The sequence below is a fragment of the Barbatula barbatula genome (assembly GCF_947034865.1).
Source record: "Barbatula barbatula genome assembly, chromosome: 5".
Taxonomy (NCBI): Eukaryota; Metazoa; Chordata; class Actinopteri; order Cypriniformes; family Nemacheilidae; genus Barbatula; species Barbatula barbatula.
The window spans coordinates 13192241-13213961 of record NC_136769.1 but is presented as its reverse complement, the minus strand read 5'-3'; positions in this window follow the sequence as shown (position 1 = coordinate 13213961).

Below are 21721 nucleotides of genomic sequence, written 5' to 3'. Positions count from 1 at the left end.
CCAACAGTGGTTTCTGGAAGTATTCCTGGGCCCATTTCGTAATGTCATTGACACAATCATGCCGATGAGTGATGCTGTGTCGTCTGAGGGCCCGAAGACCACGGGCATCCAATAAAGGTCTCCGGCCTTGTCCCTTACGCACAGAGATTTCTCCAGTTTCTCTGAATCTTTTGATGATGTTATGCCCTGTAGATGATGAGAATTGCAAAGCCTTTGCACTTTGACGTTGAGGAACATTGTTTTAAAAGTATTCCACAATCTTTTTACGCAGTCTATCACAGATTGGAGAGCCTCTGCCCATCTTTACTTTTGAGAGACTCTGCTTCTAAGACAGCCCTTTTATAGCTAATCATGTTAGAGAACTGATATCACTTAACTTAATTAGTGACTAGATGTTCTCCCAACGGAATCTTTTCAAAACTGCTTGCTTTTTTACCCATTTGTTGCCCCCGTCCCAACTTTTTTTAAACCTGTAGCAGGCATAACATTTTAAATGAGGTAATTTAGTGGATAAAAGTGTACATTTTCTCAGTTTAAACATTTGCTATGTTATCTATGTTCTATTGTGAATAAAATATTGGCTCATGTGATTTGAAATTCCTTTAGTTTTCATTTTTTTCAAATTTTAAAAACGTCCCAACTTTTCCGGAATTCGGGTTGTAGATCTTATCGGGATTTAATTTTATACAGTGATATAATATTAATGCTGATTTGTTGTTAAAATTACCAATATTATTAACTGCAGCACCTTTATCAGCCATGATTTTATTTGTGTCCGGTTAGATTAGACTAACTAATTGGCAATTAACCATGGCTGTATCATTTAGTGAACTGGGATAAACAGCAAAGACCTCCAATTTGATTAAAAGAGATCACTCTCCTCATCTCTCAGCAAACACATTCAACCTATAGTTTCATGGACCAATTAACCAAAATATTTGATTAGTGGCACTGTGGGAAAATATACATGCGTTTACATTGCTCTCTCAGAAGTTGGTGCATCCAACAGGCCAATAAAAATAAATTAATGGTTTTTACTTGGTAATGAAATCTAAATCTGAAATTCCTCCTTTAATATACGGCATAACTTTGGCTTACGCCTTTGAGCATGTTCACAGCACTGTGTTATGAGCAGGTTAGCTTGATATGACACCTGGGGAAGCGTTTTTAAAAGAGGAAATCCTTGTACATATGGTTTTTCAAAAGGACCTCTGTGTTCCACATCAGGTATTTTTGTGCCTTCAGTAATAGGGTCCATTGTTTGCAGGAATCAAACGTTCTAGTTTTGTCTTTTTTCATATTCATAGGGCTTTTGTTGTCAAATGCATGTTCATGTTCCATCATATCCCTTGATTAGATCAAGTTTTTTTATTATAAAACATGAAGGTGCCTGCCAACATTAGACATACACTCAGGCATGATGTCTCTTTGTGCTCTCCTTCTGGGTTTTTAAGATTTCAGTCCAAGAAATCTTGTTTCAGTCTGAAATGGATGTTTTAGTCAGGAATCAGGTGATACAATGTCGAATGCTAGTTTACAGGAACCTTGATGGTTCAAATATGAGGGACCAGCATCAGCTATAACACATTATATAGTGTAGATTCTCAGTGCACTGTCATTGACATTACATACAGATAATTTACAGTAGAGTGAACCCTAGCTGGACAAACCATTCTGGGGAAACTGAAATGGACCCATGAATGACTGCTACCGGAGGCTTACTGTGACAAACTCCTTACTGAACTGGATTTTAAAACCATTTGGATTGATCTTAAGGAATGAAACACAAACTCTCCATTAAGACTGTTTGTTTTTATAACAGAACAATGTGATGCCCAACTACTGTATGTGTTTTTAGAATTGTTTTTGTATCGTGCCTGATTGACAAAAGCGTCAAATGTAAAGAGAAAAGAAAATGCTTTCCTGTACAAATGCTTGCCATTCATTTTTGCTATTGACTGAAGGTTGCTTAACAAGAAAGATTTAAGGAAACAGTGGGCATGGGACCTGTATGAGGTTTTCTATTATATATTAATTGTTTAAGAAAATGTATAGTTAATGTTTTATTTATAGTTCTTTGCTGGAGGAGTAAGATTGTGGATCTTCTCTCTGTTCTCCTGCTCAAGGGCAATCTCACAATCTTATTTCAAATTCTTTCAGTGTTTTCGTTCAGGCTTAACAAGCAAACCTATTTATTTCAAGTTAAGGTCTCAAATCTTTTGTATTATCAGACCTTAATGACTCCCTGTATTATAATCATCAACTGGCTTTATTTGTTTATAATCTGCTCGCTATTTCTTTAATTTGCCTATAAATCTTTGCTTGACAAATCATAGATGATAACCCAGCTCAAACAAAGGACATGTTTGTTAACTAATATGTTTACTATATAAAATATACAAATAATCCTTTTAAAGGTAATGGTATTTTCTTCCCATGTTAACTTGATGGCAGTGGGTGGTTAGAATAAGAGTTTTATTTCTGCTGTTTTCCAGAAGTTGAATAATGCATGTTTGAATCCTTTGCTGTGTGTTTGCAGTGTTCGTGATTTTCCTGCTTTACAATTCGCTCTCAACATGATTTCATGTTATAAATTCAACATTTAATCATGTGACAACAATTCCTTTGTCTACTTTTATGTTAATGGTGAACGATGTGCTCTATGGTGGCCATGATATAATTTCAGAGTAGAAAACTACATGGTCTTTTTGCTTCTTCACCCAAACTAATGCTATTAAGCAGCTGGAGGCCCTTTCTCTATACTTAGGTTAAGGAAGTTAGTTTTACCGAGAAAAAATACTTTGAAATTAATCATTGTCAGCTTTCAGCAATATTACACAGAGCGTAAAGTGGATTACTCTTCCAGAGCAGTTTTTACTCGTTTTAAGCTCTTTAGCATCCTCTTAGTATTAGACACTATAGAAACAGATTGTCTTGTAGAAAGCAAAACAGATTTGATTTGATGCTTTGAGATGAGATTTTCACCCTTTACATGGCCAATGGGAAACGTTTTGGAGGAAATTAACTAAAAGTTAAGAGTTCTTTAATATTTCAAATCCCTTGTTCATTATTTTCCATGAGGTTGTTTTGAGTTCAAAGGTTTACATATTCATTGTCATGCAATGAACATACAGTATTTCAAAGTAAAAAAATTTACATGAACGCAACCGCTAGACTCATAATTACTCAAGACCAAATATTGTTTCATAGTTTCATTCCATTTATTGTTGTCTCCTTTTACAACTAAATCCATGAAGCATTGGAGCAAATGATTACAGCACACTGTCACTCTCAATGCATGTTAATGTTTGAACGGCCTCCTCATTGGCCTGGCCAGTCTTTGTTCAGCCTGGAGTAAATCACTCGAGGGTTTTCGAGTCAGGATAAATCTCCTTATGAAGCTTTCAGTCGTTTTTCGCATCTTTGCTTAGAAGAGCAGCATGTTGCCAAGCGGGCATGTTTTGTCCTGCTTGTTTTCTTGTTTGCAGTCCTCAGAATTCTGTCGTTTTGCTGGCACTGGGTGTTATAAAGTAGGATAGAGAACCTGAATGGTTTACAACCAGAAAAGACAATTAAAGGGCAGATCGCTGTGATTCTCCAACACTGGGCCCAGGGGCTTTCATAACCTAATTACAGCAGAAATCTTTATATTAGACCGATGGAGAGCATGTAGATCGGGAATAAAGGAGTGAAGATGTGCAGTTAACGCTCATCAGAATGAGATGGAGAACGGCGCTAGGATGAAAAGCACATTAAACACTGAAGATCAGAGAGAGACAGTAAATCAGGGCTGGAGATGGTAAAACAAGCGTGTGCGAGTATTTTGAGAGAGAATAGAATGGAGTGAGCAAACTGCTTCAACCTGATAATGACAGAAGCTGTGAACAATTGATCGACATGCAAAATCTCGATGAATGTTTCGAAGGTAAGGGAGGATTATATGAAAGAGGGACTGAATGATGAAATAACCTTAAATGATTGAAGTTTAGAATATGGCGTATTTGCGTGTTTGTATCCTACACAGAAAAATAATTGCACTTTTTGTGAATACAGACAAAAGTCTCATTCTGATGAGATAATGAGCATCAAAGTTTAATTTCCATTCATTTCACTTTGATTTCAATCTGAAATGGCCTTTTACAATCAATGCTAAAGATGACAATGTTAATGTTCTTTTAATGATGTAGGATGATTTTATATAATCAAAAAAACTATGAGCTGGGTTTTAACAGACAGAGTCACAAAGTATTTCAGATCAATTTAAAAAAAGTCTATTGTATATATATTGATTTTGGGCACCTTTGGATGACTTTATGTTGGCAAATCATATATGGACCTTTTTGTTTTAATGCTACAAAAAATAGTTATAGTACTACATCCTGTTTGCTACTTTAATTAAAATTTGTCAAATCTCAAATATAAGTGACTTTCTCAATTCTGTATTCAATAGCGAGAATCGCTTAACAGACATGTGAGAATCGAGAATCAGGTCATTAAAGGAGCTAGCAAGGATTTTCCCAGCTATTAACACTAGGGACCCATGACGGTTAATCCTGAGGACTGTTTTATCCCCCTTCATTCTCCCTTTGTCTAATATCTCAATTAACCGACACTACCTTGATTCTCATGCATTATTTAATGCGTTTACTAAAGAACAAAAGATTTACTAAATACACATTTATGTCTATTTATATATCAAGCTTAAGGCACAAGTGTGAAGACATTCGTAGGTGTTCATGGAGGTGATGATTTTTCATGGTGTAGGAATCTACTCAAGTTTATTTTATTTTTTAACAGTACAAGTAATGTGTTCTGCTGAACCTCATGTGCAGAAGGTTGACAATGACCTTTTGTGTTTCATTCCCTCCAGACTATTGAGCCTCTATTTATGTTCACATGCCGATGTGCATCTTTGAGCTTTCACCTGTCCCACACAGTTCACGACAATTTCTAGCTTATGTCTTCTTTTTTCGCTTTATTTCAGCCGTCCTTTCACAACTTTAATTTTCTGTTTAAAGACAACTGGGACCATAAATATTAGAAGAATAGATATATTTATGAAATACAAACTTTGTAAAAAGATAAAAAGGTGTTTTTGTCAATGAGCTGATGTTCTAGTAGTAATTGTCTTGGTTTTATTTATTTATTTATATTTGGGGTGGGGCTGGTAATGCAATGTTTCAAGTTATTTAGAGATATTGACAATGTGGGAAGTGGCAGAAAAGAAATAAATTATTATGTTTGCATGATTTCCTATATTTTTCAAGAGAAGAATTATATTGTTGTGTATTTTGAAGTGGAAACATGTTGCACACAAAACAAAAACTAGGCATTCATATATTTTCAGTAGGTTTCATCTTTTGAGGGTTCACGCTGAGCTTTATTTTACACCTTTTGGCTGTGTAATGGTGATCTTCCATCTGGGGTCAAATTCTGAGCTGTCAATCAAACCCTTATTATAGTTTCATACTAAGAAACAATCTGACTAATCAAAGCCACAGTTGCCAAGAAAAAAAAACGTATATCAGTCGGTTTTGTTTAGTGCCAAAAAGAGCTCTATTCCTAGCTCTATTCCATACCTCAGATGTTTTGTGAAAAAAGTGAGAAAGTGTAGCATGATTCAGCTCCTCCACTGCAGAACTCAGTGCCACCCAAAACACTCTAGATCAATAAATGAGTGTATTCAGCCCATCTAGCGCATTAACCTTGCAGGTGTCCTGTGGTAACCCTTTCGTCTGAAAACATCAGAGAAAAATATTTTCCTTTGCACGGCTGCTCATTGGACCAGTGCTGAAACAAGCATCAGCAAAGCACGCTTCAGTATTTCTGAGAGTTGATGGCTGAAACACACAGGCAGTGTAAGAGATGGTCTGTTTGGAAGACTGTATTCTCTATGGAAGATGTCATTCTACGTTTCGCCTGACTGACTTGGGAGACCTGCATTGATTATTCAAGGCCAAAAGTCTACAACCCACAATGCCAAGCTATCTCAGAACTCTTGCCAAAAGCTTTTCAATCATCAGGGGATGCTTTTCAATGAAAATGGTGTCTTGAAATATTCAAATATGGATGATTGTGACCCAAAAGACATATTAAGGTGAGAGAAATAAGTCAGAAGAAACATTTAATGACCATTTGATGTTTTTTTAATTTTACATTTCAAACAAACTTGCAAGTGGAAACCAAAGCTTTTCCATGGCAACTTTCAAAGCAGTTATTGTGAGTTACACACAATAATATTGCTAGCAGATTTTTTTAAATGCAGGACTTTTCATAATCTTTTCAATCAACTTCAGCAATTATACAGAGCTTGATCAATTATTTACTCTGAAAAATATCAGCTGTATATTTATTTGCCTCTTTCTGTAATCTATGGAATGGATCTCAAAAAGGACACAATTGTATTAATGTGAGAAAAAAGCCCCTGTGAAGTGGTTTGCATTTATTTTGCTGATAATTAAATCCTAAACTTTCTCCACCACAAATTCTGTACAAAAGATCTATTTCTATATTTGCAATAAATTTGTAATGAAAAAAGCTGCTGCTGATGTTGTTGTCATTTCATGTAGATAATATCAAAACGTATATGGTTAGATCGCTATTGTATGCCGTACATGCACTCTAAAAAAAATGTATGTGATTTTACCTGAAAACTTTTTTACAATCAAAACGAAGGATTACATTTTTAATCTGTGAAATCAATTAAATATACCTTTTAAATTGAATAAATGTGAGTAAAATATGTTTTGTACATCTAAGAAACTCAAATATTTATATTGGAATTCACCAAATATATTAAGTGTATATTAAATATAATTGTTAATTAAATACTTAGATTTTTCATTAAATAAACTTAAATAATATCTCAAAACTTTAGAGAAATAAACCGTCTGATTTTTTTTATATGTCCCACTAAAAAATCTGTTAAATTATTTTAAAATATTTTATTAGGTTAATATATTTTTGTGATATTTACTAAGCTCACAGAATAATTTTTAGTGTGTATTCTACATAGTTTCTTGTTTGTGTTATTTATTTTGGTTGCTTTACTATCTTTTTCCATAATTAGATAATCGATAAACAGGGATGCAACTGTTGGAGAACAGGTCTAATCATTATATACTAATGAAAGTATTATGCAGTCTTTTTCTGATATTTTCTTTAAAAAAAAGAAATAAAATCTGCCAAAGACATGCATTAAATGTAACTTCAGAATTCACACCAAATCTAGTGGATAATGAACATAATGCAACCATTTGAGCCACAGTGAGACCATTAGTGTCAATGGATCCATCCTTCACACAGCATGCTTGTTTCTTCAGAGATACATTAAGTCGTCAACACACAAAGTCCATATAATTATGAAGCAATTAAAAGGTTGTGAGATTGCATGATTGATAAGGGACTAATACAGCGGTGCCTATGAATTACCTGACCGATAAATCATTCAGCCATATCAGAGAGAGACCTCTATAGGCTTTATGAAGAGCTGAGACATGCACCAACATCTCAACAGAGGGAAAGAAAAAAACAGTAGATGCAAGTGAACTTAGAAAAAATGCATGTGATCTTTGTGCATTTCAAGATAGCGTTTGATTATATTTATAAACATGCCTACTGTATATAGACTGTATATGTATATAACAGATACAACATTTAATATATCAAAACTGTATTAGTAAATGCTGAAATTAACAAACTAAGATGATAAATAAATGATGTAGAAGTATTGATAGCGGTTAGTTCATGCAAATACAACCATATTGTAAAGTGTTACAGCTATTCTAGATGTGGGGCCAAAAAACGATGACTGTAGTTTACATTCACAGTTAACTGAGTTTGTGAACTGTAATCAGACTTGCGAGACGTTTTGAATCATAGGTGCCATACAGTTTCAGAAACTGAGAGTCAGAGCGAAGCTGATTCATGGTTGACTTGTTCCAGCAGTAACCTTTGAAACAGATGGAGAAAACCCCTGGGGGGCGGTGAGGTGAATGTTCTCTGGTGCTGAAGACCAGGGAAGACCTCATTAGCCCCTTTAATATTTCATGCCATAGACAAAGACTTAAGTGTTGTATTTTGATCTGCATCTAACATTGTTTTTACAACTATGTTTATTTAATGTACTTCTCTGTCACCCATTCACATAGTGTACTGTATTATCTTGCTATTTGTAAATAGTTTCTATTTATCATTTATTTTATATTTTTTCACATTCTAATTAGGTGAACTATCACTTTACACTCAAATAAACATCTATAAAAATAAAATTTGCACTGCTTCAGATTGTCTTTGAGCTTTCACATCTGTTTGTAAATAAACAGTTTAAAAACATGTGAAGTCAGACAGTGGTGTGGGTAACTTTTACGCTTCAGCAAACACACATAATGGGATGAATATCTGTATTTATATCAAATAGGAGGACTGTTTATTAACTTTGTTTGGTTATGTATGTGCACTTGTTCCCTAACTCCACTTTATTGTATGTCCTACTGTTTTGAGCAAAAATTGGCAATGAATAATGTATGTTGATGTTCAGACTTTCATTTTTCCTATAATGTCAGCATGCACTCTAACTGGTAGGGACTCGTTTTTGCCAAATCCTATCCATTATATCACAGCATGATCTGGAAATTTTCCAAAGAGCAACTTGTGGAAGCAATGGAAGGAAAACCAATTAAAATAATTAATGGGACAGTTCATCCAAAAATGTCATGAATTACTCACTCTGGTTGTTGTAAATCTGTATAAATGTATTTGTTTGGTTGAACACATATAGAGATATTTGGACAAATGCTTGTAACCAAACCGTTCTTGGACCCCATTGACTACCAAAGTAGGAAAAAAGTAAATGTAGTTAAAAGTCCCCCAGAACCGTTTGCTGTACATTCTTCAAAATATCTGCTTTTGTGTTTGTAGCAAAGTTCAATAAAGGAAGGAAGAATGCGGGAACCGGCAGACATAAAACTGAGTTTTTATAAAATAAACAAAAAACAAAACAAACTTAAATTGCCGAAACTTCCCTGCCGGCTACATAAACATTCATCCCAGCTCATGTAATCTTGTGTATTAAAATTTTTCCCTTTTAGATTGGCTTGCTCCGCATAAAGGTTGTATATACGTAACAATACATTAGAGAATGTTGAAAAGATGCAATAGGGGAGAGTAGGCTAGAACGTAATGATTTTTAGTTATGGCTCAATCCCTCAAATAATATTTGAGCTTGATGAATCAGATTTTTACAAAACAAACATACACGTCTCTGCTACAAATGACCTTTTAACAAGAACATTTTCCACAAGGAAGGAAGGAAGGACAGGATCGTGACAGTTTTCATCCCATTGTTTTGTATAAATTTTCACACAATGGGATTAATTGCAACACATTTTTCCAAAGCCTAGTTAACAGTTGCTGGGACTAGCTGACCTATTTCAATATGATTCTATGTGTTAGGCAACAAGACAGTGATTAAGATAATATAAAGTACGGCCAAATAAAAAATAGAAAAAAAACAAATGATGAAGAAATTTAATTTTATGCTGCATACCAAAACCCTCTTTGTCCACTATGAAAATACACCAAAGCTTTTAAAAAAATTCACAGATGATCGTCATCTGGCAATGAGAGAAAAAGAGTGAAAGCACAAATTGCTCGAGCCTGTGTAACTATGAAAATCATCCGTGTTACAATTAAGCGCGCCTTACTTTGTGCCTCGGGCTCCCATACGTTGTTTTTGTTGTACTTGTAGTTAGAATTTTATAAAGATCTGACAGGAAATATCTAAAGACCATATAAATCGTTTCATTTTGACCCCAGGCCTTACTTCCCATGTAGTCTCCATCTTTTGGCCCCTTATCTTTCCTCAGGCCCTGGCTTATGGGGACATTAATGTTTTAGTGTTAACTAACCTGTTGAAATAGCCGTCTAAATATTTAATTTTTTCAGCTCTCTGCAGACTGTTGAGGAAAGACGATTAAACTGAAGAAAGAGAGAATGAAGACTGTACTCAGCCCTGTCTGTTACATACTGTATTGAAATAAACTCATCCTCTCTCTGTCTCGAGTACACAATTCGGGACGGGGCAGAGAAGTTTTTTAACCCTGAACCGTAAACTAGAACCATGTAGACAACACCTACATTATTTTCTCTCTCAGTCTCTTAATGGGATCATTCACCCCAAAATAAAAAGTCTGACACTGAATAATAAGAAACACATTTACAAAAAAGAAAGAAAAACCATCATTTTGAATTAACTACAGTAGTGAAGTGATGTGTAAAGCCCCAGAACTGAATACTATAATCAAAATTTTCCTTGCATCAGGTGTGTACACAATCCTCTTTGCATTTATGTTATAGTCCCAGTGTATACTGTGTTAGATCAATTTAGATCAATTTAAGCAGGTTACAGATGGGAAATTGCTCATCACGTTGTTTTTTCTTATGGCGATTATAAGTGAGTCTCTTTCTAGGAGTTTAAAGTAAATACATGCTGAAAATATCCTGAATGAAATCCAGGTAACTAAAGCCTATAAAACCCTTCTGTCTCCATAAGTGTTTAACCAAGTCAAACAAAAAAAAAAAAAAAAAGTGACTGTCAATGATTAAACAGCAAATGAAAACTGAGCCAATGAAACTGACTTCATTACTGCTTAGACAATCCAAAGCAAAGCAAAACCACAGTGATAATAAAAACAGACACCACCAAAACATTATTTCTCCCAAGGTCTTGAAAAGGAACCATTATTGCTAATTTAGTTTAGACTTGCCAAGGTTATGAGACACTCTGATAATATCTTCAGTTTGCAATTGAAAGTAATTATAACCAATATAATTATAACTTATAATTATAACCAAAGGGTATCATTAATTCGATGACACATCATGCCATTTTGAGCCCAGCCAATTACTAACTGAAAAATGAATCATTCTGAAAATCATTCGCATTCAAGACGAACAGTGCGGGAGAGAATGAAATACAAACACATGGTTATAAAAAAAATGCAACTGGAGCAGTGTGATATTTTGCTCACCTCTGATGAGATTGTTGGTATTCGGCTCATGCCAGAGTTCATTAGGTGAGCGGTGAGAAAGAGGAGGTTCTCTCCACCTCACCTGCACACTGGAAGCAGAGTTCATCTCCAGAGCTGTCAGTTCCCACGGGCCAGACTGTTCACTGGGAGCGAGAGCAAATGAACAAAAAAAGATCGGGTTGCAGTCTAACAACATACCTTCCTGACTCTTTTATTCATGTCATGCACTACAGTATGTTAATAGTGAATAAATGAACACATCAGAATACACAGAAGACAACTAAGATAGCAGTAATGGTACCATGTGGTAATACCAGGGTACTTTTGTATACATCACACTTTTAAAATTGATGTGCTGTGGTTTACTTTGGACTGCCTAGGAAAACTTTCTCCTATGGGCGATAAATAAAATGGAACTTTGAACCTTACTATAGTAAACCGTATTGTACTGTAATATATTACAGTATTACAACACTGATTTAATGTACACTACAATATTTTGTACTATTAACTATCTTAATAAGACAACTTGTAGCAAATACTGTAGTGTGCCTTAATATTTGCTGAGACTAAAAAATACTATTGTCTCAGGGGCGATTCACATTTCGTGTCTTTAGTTGTAGACACGCAGCAAACGCGCACAATGGCTAAAATGGCCAGTAGGCGACAATGTTTTAACTGAGTCAATGAATCATTAAATCAATATGTCAAAACGCTTGATTTATTCAAGAACGAACAAGTGTCTTGAGGAATGACTCACTGAATCGTGGGCCATTTCTCAATTCCAAGAACGCAAACAATGGATTCGTGTTCCCGAGGGCACCGGTCTTGTTCTAGAACGAACTTGAATGGAGGTGGCGCAGTGACTTCTGGGACTTCAAGCAGGTTTTCGCTCATTCAATGCATCCCTGATGTCGAGAACACATCCCGGTACTTTCATGCTTTCTCTGTTCTACGAAATCTCTGCAAACCTGTCATGACACTGAGATGAGGAAGAAGATTCGGAGACTCAGATGCAGGGCAAACAAGAGATGTTTATTGTACAAGGCAGATAATCCACTCTGGCACCAGCCTGGAGACACAACCGCGTAAGCCCGGCGGGGAGGGGTCTCGACCCGTCGGGACCTACGGGAGAACACGAAACCCACTACGGGAGAACAGGAACGGAGGATCCATAGAAACCACGGGAGTCCGCGGGGAGATGACTCGACCCGACGCCACTCACGGGAGAGCTGCTTGAAGACCCAGACCGGGAGAAGTTCTAGATGCGGAAAAGGCGCACGGCGGGGAAAACCTCGTCCCGTCGGCCAGCCAAACGAGAGATACGGGTTGAGTGGAGATGAGCCAGCACTGTGCAAAGCACGAAGGTCCAGAGCGTCAACGCAAACTAATGGGCAAACAAAAACAAAACTTGAAAGCAAGAGAACAGAACTACGAGGACTTTGACTAGGCTAAGAAAAGAAATAACAGGACTGTGACTATGACTTTCACTAAGACGATGATAAGAGGAGCCAGGAACGAAAGTAACACATACAACGATCTGAAAAAGAACGACAGGACAAGAGGGACTAAATAGAGGGGAACTAAACAGCGGGGACAAGCTACAGGTGAGGATTAATTAATCACTAAAGGGAACGAGTTAAAGGGGCATGAGAGAATGAATGAGTGGTAAAGTGATCGTGATGGAAACCCAGTGCGGGGAAAGCCTAGCGGAGACACGGAGGGCGGGGCAAATGACGTAGACACCGAACACGTGCGGAGCTGTCAAAACAGCTCCCCACGAGTTCGACAACAACAATACAGTACACACAACCAAGACAAGGCTAGGATCACGACAAAACCTATCAAGAAACATATCCAATACCATGGCATTCCTTGTATTGTTTAAGTCATAAAACAAGATGTGGAAAGACACAGTCAAACTCTCCTGAATCGAAACAAAAATATATAGTTCTAAACCTTCAAGCCACCCATGCAGAGTAGAGAGCGGGGCAACAGGATTGCATACGAAAGAGAGAACTGCCCGAGTTCTGTACAGTTCGTAAAGACTGATGAAAGCCGTGGCCATTTCTCATGACAGCAGAGTCTCAGAAGAAGTGATGAAAGCTTTTTAGTGAAGAGCTCTCTTTCACCCACTCCCAGCACAACAGCGACACTATGAGAACCTAATTCATTATTCATAATTACTCATAATTACATACTCCAGAGAGACGTACAATGTTTCTTATCATTCCCTCTGTAACTTCATGCAATGCTCTTCCCACCAAGACATCTGAGAGCATCAAGACATCTTGGGTGCCCATGGAACCGAAGCCGATGATGAAATGTATAATATTCGCTGAAACTTTACAGTCTTCAGAACCACAAAAGAAAGTAGACTATTGAGATGTAGGTTCTGTTTGGAAACACGTAAAAGTGAATTCTGGCATTGGGCAGGTATCTTAAACTGTCACGGCTTGATCAACAGTAATTTTGAGTTATATGAAATGTGCAATGTTGAAAATAATCAGTTCAAAATAGGGTCTGGCTCATATCAAAACCAATGGTTGTTTTGAGGCGTTTTATTAGTTAGCCTAGATATTTCCAAATCTCAGTAACAAACATAAAGGGGTGGCTTATAATAAAATGCCAATAAGGGAATGTATATATTTTTACTAACAATATCCTTCATCTTTTTGTTTGAAATTCTAAATTGCTATTTTTGTGTTGACTTAGGCAGAAAGAATTGCATTCCAACTGCTAAGTGTTAAAATGTCAGGTCTGACAGAAGGGATAGCATGAATATTCTTGTCCCCATTATTACAGTGTAGCGAATGTGTGTGTACAGCATAACAGCTACTCTCAGCAATGCTGTTTTATGAAATGGGAATTATAATAATACTCTTCCATCAGTAATCATAATATTGCTATGAATTATTTAATGATCTAATTACAGTTTTCCTGTGATAATTGAATATGAACGTGTTTTGCGTATCAAAGAACATTGTTTATAAACAGATGATGATGAGTTATTGGAATTCCACGATTACTCTTTCATATGTGTTAAATTTTCTAAGGCAAGTATCACTTTTACAATTCAGTTGTTTTTCTGGCAGACGATAAAATTGGTAACATTAATTTATGTTAATTAATTGACACCCCAACCACATAAAATATATTTATGAAGATTAAGAGAGCGGATCATTAAAGCGGTTCTGGTGAGGATTGAAGGGAAGGACATTTCTGCATTGTTGTAATTCGGGCGTCTCAAGTAAGACCCAGCTATGGCATTATGCTCGTGAGGAGCTAATGAAAGTGTTTTGATTGTTGTGCTGATGTGTGTGGAATATTTGTTCCTCTAAATGTAACATTTGTATACATTTGCTATGAAATGACAAATAATGGGTAAACACAGACCCTTTAATGTGTACACATTAAAAGTATATTTTGCTCTTCAATATATTAAAATGCATGTGGTGGTGATAAATGTTCAGCTTTCAGCTTCATAAATCAAAAGCATAGCTTGTTTATGAATAGCCTCTTAAATATAATTATGTAGTTTCATGTAAATATGAGAACCGTGGCATGGATGCAATACTTTGCAAGATGTCTAGCCATGCCATGATAGAGGAAGTAAAGGGAAGTAAATACATAAATAAAAAATACACACACATTGTGTAACACCTCAGTATGTCTAGTAAAAATATGGATCTATATAAAAAAAAAAATTGGTTTTACAAAAATAGACCTGAATCTTAGTATTCACCGTCTTGAAGTCCTTCCAGCCAATCACCTCAAACATCATGCATACTGCAGTCTGACAAAAATCTGCTATCTTTTTGGATCCTTTCTTTTTTGTGATATTACATAATTGAAGGGTGTGAATAATTTATAATTCACAGATTATCTTTTGAAAAGAGCCGGCCTCTGGAAGACAGAAAGGCACTTTTATGACGCCCCAGGCTCGGCAAAGGCATCTTTCACAGTTTCTGTGGAATATCACTCGCAAGGATGCTGGACTTGAACAGACGTCACACCAAGATGCATGTTTCTGTCTGAGGGGACACAAATCTACCAAGTTATGTTTGTGCGTGCACTCGACGTGTGTTTGTTTCAGTATTGACAACTGCATTTGCATAAAAATCGACTCGCCGATGTCAGCGTTGACTAAAATAAATGGAATCACGCAAAAGGCTTAATTAATCCCCATTTACAGACAATACTGACAATGCAGCACGCTGGAAAAAGTTCTGCTTTGAATTAAATATGTATTAAAATGCAGAAATACATCTCCAATCTCCATAGATATGTTTGGATTCTTCTATTTTGTTTTGAGCACAGTGAATCAGTTTCATCAGTTATTGGTTAGGAAGGGAAGGCTTTAACACCCTGTCTGACCCATCATATTCTCACTGTGCTCAACATCTCTGACGTCCTGTGATGTCTGTACTCTGGCATGTCCAATTCCTTAATTCTTGAATTCTTACGTAATATAAATATAACGCTCTTTACCAAAATAAAGCATGTTTTCTATTCATGTTAAATGTTAATGTACAGCACAATTTGTGCCAGTTATAGCCATGTAGTTCTAAGCACATTGAAGTCTGTTACATTTTCTAGGCATCAGCTGTGACAGCAAGGTTACATCCAGATAACAGACACGTAATCAAAGTTCTCTTTGATTGCTATGAAATGCTACACATTTTTTTGCATTTATCGTCTTTCAATCATAACCCTGTATAAAGCACACAGGTTTTGGCAGCCCATCCATTTCTATTTATAGAAGCTGAAGTGTTTACCTTAAACTGAAGGACAGTTTAGAAAATAGCAAAAAACTAGTCAAAAGCCTCATTTGTGGAGGTAGACAAGGAAAGCATGAAAACAGACGCTTCTCTGGTCCTGGAAATGATGTGAACGCAGATCTGAGAAGGACATTATTTGACATATTTTTCTCCTTTTTATTACTTCATCTAATATTTTGGGGTTTATATGCCTTTCTGGATGGATAAAAATTACAGTTAAGGACTATATTATGAAAAAAATATTTTGCGCCACAGTGGTAAATATAGAGTATATATACAAATATATATACATATATAGAGTATATATACAAATATATATATATATATATATATATATATATAGTATATATATTTTTGGCTATAAATAAGATATAAATGACTCTCGACCATTGAATTATTAAAAGTATTTCTGCCATCCATTACACCATGCGTTTGCATTCATTTTTATTAATTCAGGGGTCTGGAATGAATTATTCTGCTTATTTTACATATACATATACTATGTATTTTACATATACATATACCTACATATACAAATATATATATATATATATATAGAGTATATATATTTTTGGCTATAAATAAGATATAAATGACTCTCGACCATTGAATTATTAAAAGTATTTCTGCCATCCATTACACCATGCGTTTGCATTCATTTTATTAATTCAGGGGTCTGGAATGAATTATTCTGCTTATTTTACACATGTACATTTCTATCACGTGCTTATGTTAAAAACCTAAACTGGGCGGAATGTAAATATCTGTTAAACAAGCAGGATTACGAAACTGCAATTGTATAAATTGTAAAAACACGTTTGAATATTAAAGAATCTTGGTTTTCTGCTACGTTTATTAATAGTGTCAAACATGTACCTTTTTTATTGGTTGTTTTTTCTTGTCTTTTAGATTGTATTGTATTGTATTGTATTGATTGGTGTTTTCATTACCGGCTCTTACCAGTGATATAACTTTTTTCCCAAATAAAATCCTTTTTCAAGTCGTTATCTATTTACTTATCGTAATTTTTTGTGTACTGTAAATGGTTTTATCCATTTCATTCGAGGTCTGTCTTTTCACAGGTAACTACATCTTTTCAGTGTCCCGTTCATTCAATTACTTTATATCAGTCAAGCTGGCACGCTACCAACAATAAATACCTCATGACAGAGATGAGAACTTCTGTCTCTTTCCTTAATATGACGTTGTTTACAACTTCATATTTCAAAGTCTTTCATTCAGAGGAAATACATTCATCAAGTCTATCTCTAGTGAATCACCACTGTCTAAACCATCACTCAACATGCTTCAGCTATGCTTCCTTCATTTGTCACCAGCTATTGATTTGTAGTTCTGACACAATATGTATTTGGTCGTGTCTGCCACATCACTCACTTATCTCGAACAGGTCCAGGATCAGTACTGTGGCAGACTCACTTGATACACTTGCTGTGTGTTCATCGCATAAACGTTAGTCCAGTCTTGAGCAAAATTATGTCTTTCCAAACCTGCATGCTTATTTAAATTGTCAGACTTCTGTTGTCATGTCTGACGCAGCAGTGAGCATCCAGTATTATCATTCTGAAGCTGATTCATAGTAGAATCAATCTGGGTATGATTTGTTTACGCAGAACTCTTGACCTGCTACTCCTTTAGGACTAGAAATCCAGCTTTGCATGCACAAATGCCCACAGAGCAGTTACAGAAAACTGATATTTGACAATTCTTTGCATGTCGCACTCAGACAGATTGAGTGCGGACAACTGTAATCTGCTGAAGGATGACGGATTAAGGCCATCATATTTCTTCTCGTGATGGTCAAGTACAAAGAACACCCGCAACTTCTGGGAATTTATACACTGATGTAATCGCCCACACTGTCTACCTAGAGAGTATATGACCACTGGCCAAGATCTCAGAGCCTTGCGCAAAAACACACATTTCGATTGGTATTCATATTATTACCACCCTGCAAGCGCAATAAAGTGATAGTTCACCTAAAAATGAAAATTCTGTCTTAATTTTCCCTGTATAAATTTTATTTTCTGCAGGACACAAAATAAGATATTTTAAAGAATGCTGGTAACCAAACAACAGCGGTATACATTCACTTCTATTACAGATTAAAAACTAATGCAAGTCCACTACCACTAAAGACAGAATTTATATTTTTGGCTTTAACCAACAGAACCAGCTTCACTACAAAATGTATCCACTAGTTTGAATGATATAAAAATTCCTGATGGACTAGGCTGCCGTTTTTTTAGCTGGCTAGAATATGTTTTCCTACATTGTGAGGACATTACGCATAATGTTGTTTAAGCCATAACACACACCCATAAGACAGCAGGGGGAGATTGTAAAATCTGTAATGAAATGTAATAAGCACATTTCAATGGATGTATCAAATGTATTAAATTCTCAGTCAAAAGCATGCACATTATTTTCAAAGATCTTACAGAGCATTTTTCATTCACTGCCTGAGCCTGATTGTCAGAATGAATTGCAATGATTAGCATATGCACAGAGACATGCACGCAGATCAGAGGGCAGATCCGTGAAGCTCTTTTATTAGCTTGTATTTGAAGATACATTTGAATAGACACAGAGGCTCTGTTCAAAAAGAATACGGATACTGTATTGTGCATAGTGTGCTATTGTCATCACATGACCTCACCATATCGCATGTCAAAATTAGCATGTGCCGTTTAGTTTTTATTCAAGTTTCATATTGTCAAGTGTCTTTCAGTGCTTACAACACAAGATGACCACTAGGTCCCACAGGACATACACCACAAGCAAAACACCTGGGCCTCTCAGAGAACACAGTGTGAATCCAACGCCAGGGTCACCAGTCATCTTATCACATACAGCTGAGCCTCTGGTTGGCCAGTTACAACACTTGCTATACCACCTCGAAAGATGATGCTGGTCTGGCCCAGTTCACCCAGCTTTTAAATCTGCACAGAAAATTAACATACTGTACAATGTATACATACTACAAATGTAGCATAACTAATATACCATTTCAAACGTGCCCATGCACAAGATGCAAGTCCATTTATGTGACAGAAGCCCACCTGAGTGCATTACTGTGCATCAGAAAGTCTGCTGAAAAGATTTTCAGCCCAAGAGACTGCAAACTCGGAGCCCAGATGATGCAATGCTGTTTCCAAAACAGTCATATCTCACAGGTGATAACTTAGCTCATGTCAAGCTCAAGATAGTTTACAATGTTGAAGGGCTCTAAATTAAGAAAGCTCAAATTAGTAGCCTCTTTGGAGGCAATTAAATTGAAAATACTAAGAAGCAAAACTACTACAACGTAGTGACATAAAAGTCTTCAAATGTGTTGTGTAATATGTATACAGCATATGCTAATGTTTTAATAATGAATCTGTTCATATCGCAAGCACAATACATAAAATTTTGCATACTCCTAAGAGGACATACTGTACATTAACGGTAATACACACTCATTGTGGAATGCAACAGTGCCATCTGTTGAGTTGCTGGAGAGGCAACATTAATGCAGTGCGCTGGCTGAGCAAATGAGGAGCAGAATTTATTGATCTCTTTCCCCTCCAGCCCTCTCCTCCACTCCTCCATCTCTCTGGGCATAGCCTGCTGAATCACGGCCCATAAATATTAACACTGCCGTCTAGGTCAATATCACATCCCAATGCTGTAGCCATCTCACATCCACATGGTCTAATATCATCGATTCAACAGGCACATGAAAAAAAGAAAATGTGTGCAGTCTCTCTTTAAATCAACTGCTCTCTCTCACTCTCCAACTCCTTGTGCTGACGTCACAGGGACTGCAGCTGTCTTACCCACTAGTGCATATCCAACACAATGATGAGCCAGGAGCAACCAGAGATAAGAAAGTCATTTTTCATTGACTCATTTTCAAGTCATTCCCTTTTAGTATATTGAATATAATAAAGGCCATTGACATATTACAAATATAACTTTTTGTGTTCTTTAAAGAATGACATCAGGGCGTGAAAATAATTACAGAATTCAAGAGCAAATCATACTACAAATTCTTATGAATTAGCCAAAATGAGCCACATCATAAATTAGTTGGGTTTTGCCAGGAGATTGTGTTGCATTGTCATATAATAATAATGATGCATTTTATTTAATGGCGCCTTTCAAAACACCCAAGGTCACCTCACAAACAGGCAAAGAATGTAATTAAAATGAAAAAAGTAAAAATATAGCTGGTGGACTGATGTAAATACAGACATACTGTCTGGACAAATGTAAAGTTGATTAGGATTCTAAGTGTGCGACTGCTGCTGCATACGCTCTATGTGTTTGATGATTAGCCACTATTAAAAGGGTTTTATCTTGGGAAAACAGGAACAACATACAGACAAACACACATTAGACAAGTCCTGTTACCATGCCTACCAGCCTCTGACCATCAAACACACTTTAAATTTAATGAATTTTCACTTAGCCCAATAAAATGTGGTGACAGTTTAAGACAGTATGTCTGATTGTGCAAAAAAGTGGTTATTTAAACATGCTTAAACATTTACCGTTTGTTGTGGAATATACTTTTTTTATGTTGTGCTTTGAAAACCAGACTTGCTGACTATCCACAAGAAGTTTTCCTCAGGACAAATTTTCCATTTTGCCAACAATGGTAAAAAGCTTTCATGTTTATCTCGCAGAACAGGTAACCTAGAGCATAATGCGTGCTTGATAGTGCAGATGGTGTTACCTGAGTGCTGGGCTGCAGTTGACCTCCCCTTCTGATGAGACCTTGGCTGTAGGCTCATCAGACCACAATTTTCATCCGAAAGTTTCCAGGTCACCACACAGCTTCTAGCAAACCTCAGATGTGACTTTTATTGGCTTTTCTCGAGTGGTTTCCCTCCAGCCACTCTTCCAAAGAAGTTCAATCTGTGAAGTGCTATATAAGTTTTCTTATTACAGCCAAATATCCCTGAAACTTTGTTTTTTTGGTTACTCAAGAATGTTTAAGAGTGCTGTAGGAGCCATATTTACATTGTTGAGCATTAAGAAATATTATAATTTTAATATAAAATGTATCTTTAATTTCTTTTTAATAAGTGAAAAAACTGTCGTTTAAACTTAAATTACTCCTACTTTTTGACATGTCACTATGGCATGAAAGGGCAGGTGTTAAGGTTTTGCCAGAGATGGGTTAGAGCAGGGGATTTCAAACTTTACAATGCCCCCTTCCTAAAATTAATATTCATAATTTAGGTAACATTTAGGTTGTGTGAAATAAATAATAAGTGGGCTATTGTATAGACAACATATTAAGCAATTGGCTCAAATAAGAGTAATATTGGATGTATAAATCTGAACAGAAAAAAAATCTATGCAAATGTTATTTGTACTGTAGCAATTTTCATTACATCTTTGCAAAAACTACCTTACAAAGCCCAATGAGTGGAAAAGGGAACTGTAAGTGAGAAAAACACACCATAAAGATCAAAAATAAACATTTCTGGAAAGTATACATGACTCTTAAATAAATATATTTTCAGTTTCTACTTTGTGTCTGCGTGAATTCTACCGCAAAACGTGTTTCAGGGCAGCACAGGTATGTTTATTGTTTTCAAAATATCTTATATTCTGACACCTCGTGGTGACGATAAGCACTGCAACTTCAATTTATCAGAACTTCGGTTCTTTTTTCCTTGAATGAAACACACAGTTACATACACTATTTTCGCTATAAATCAATTTATCGAAAAAATACAAAATGTATGTGTAAAGCTTCTTCTTTGTCCAGCAAGCGATACTTACATGAACATGAAATAATAATAATTAATATAAAATAATGTTTAAATCCCTCCTGTGGCAGCAGATGGAGGTGCTATATTTTTATGGGTAGCAAAGAACACAACATTTTTAAACGAG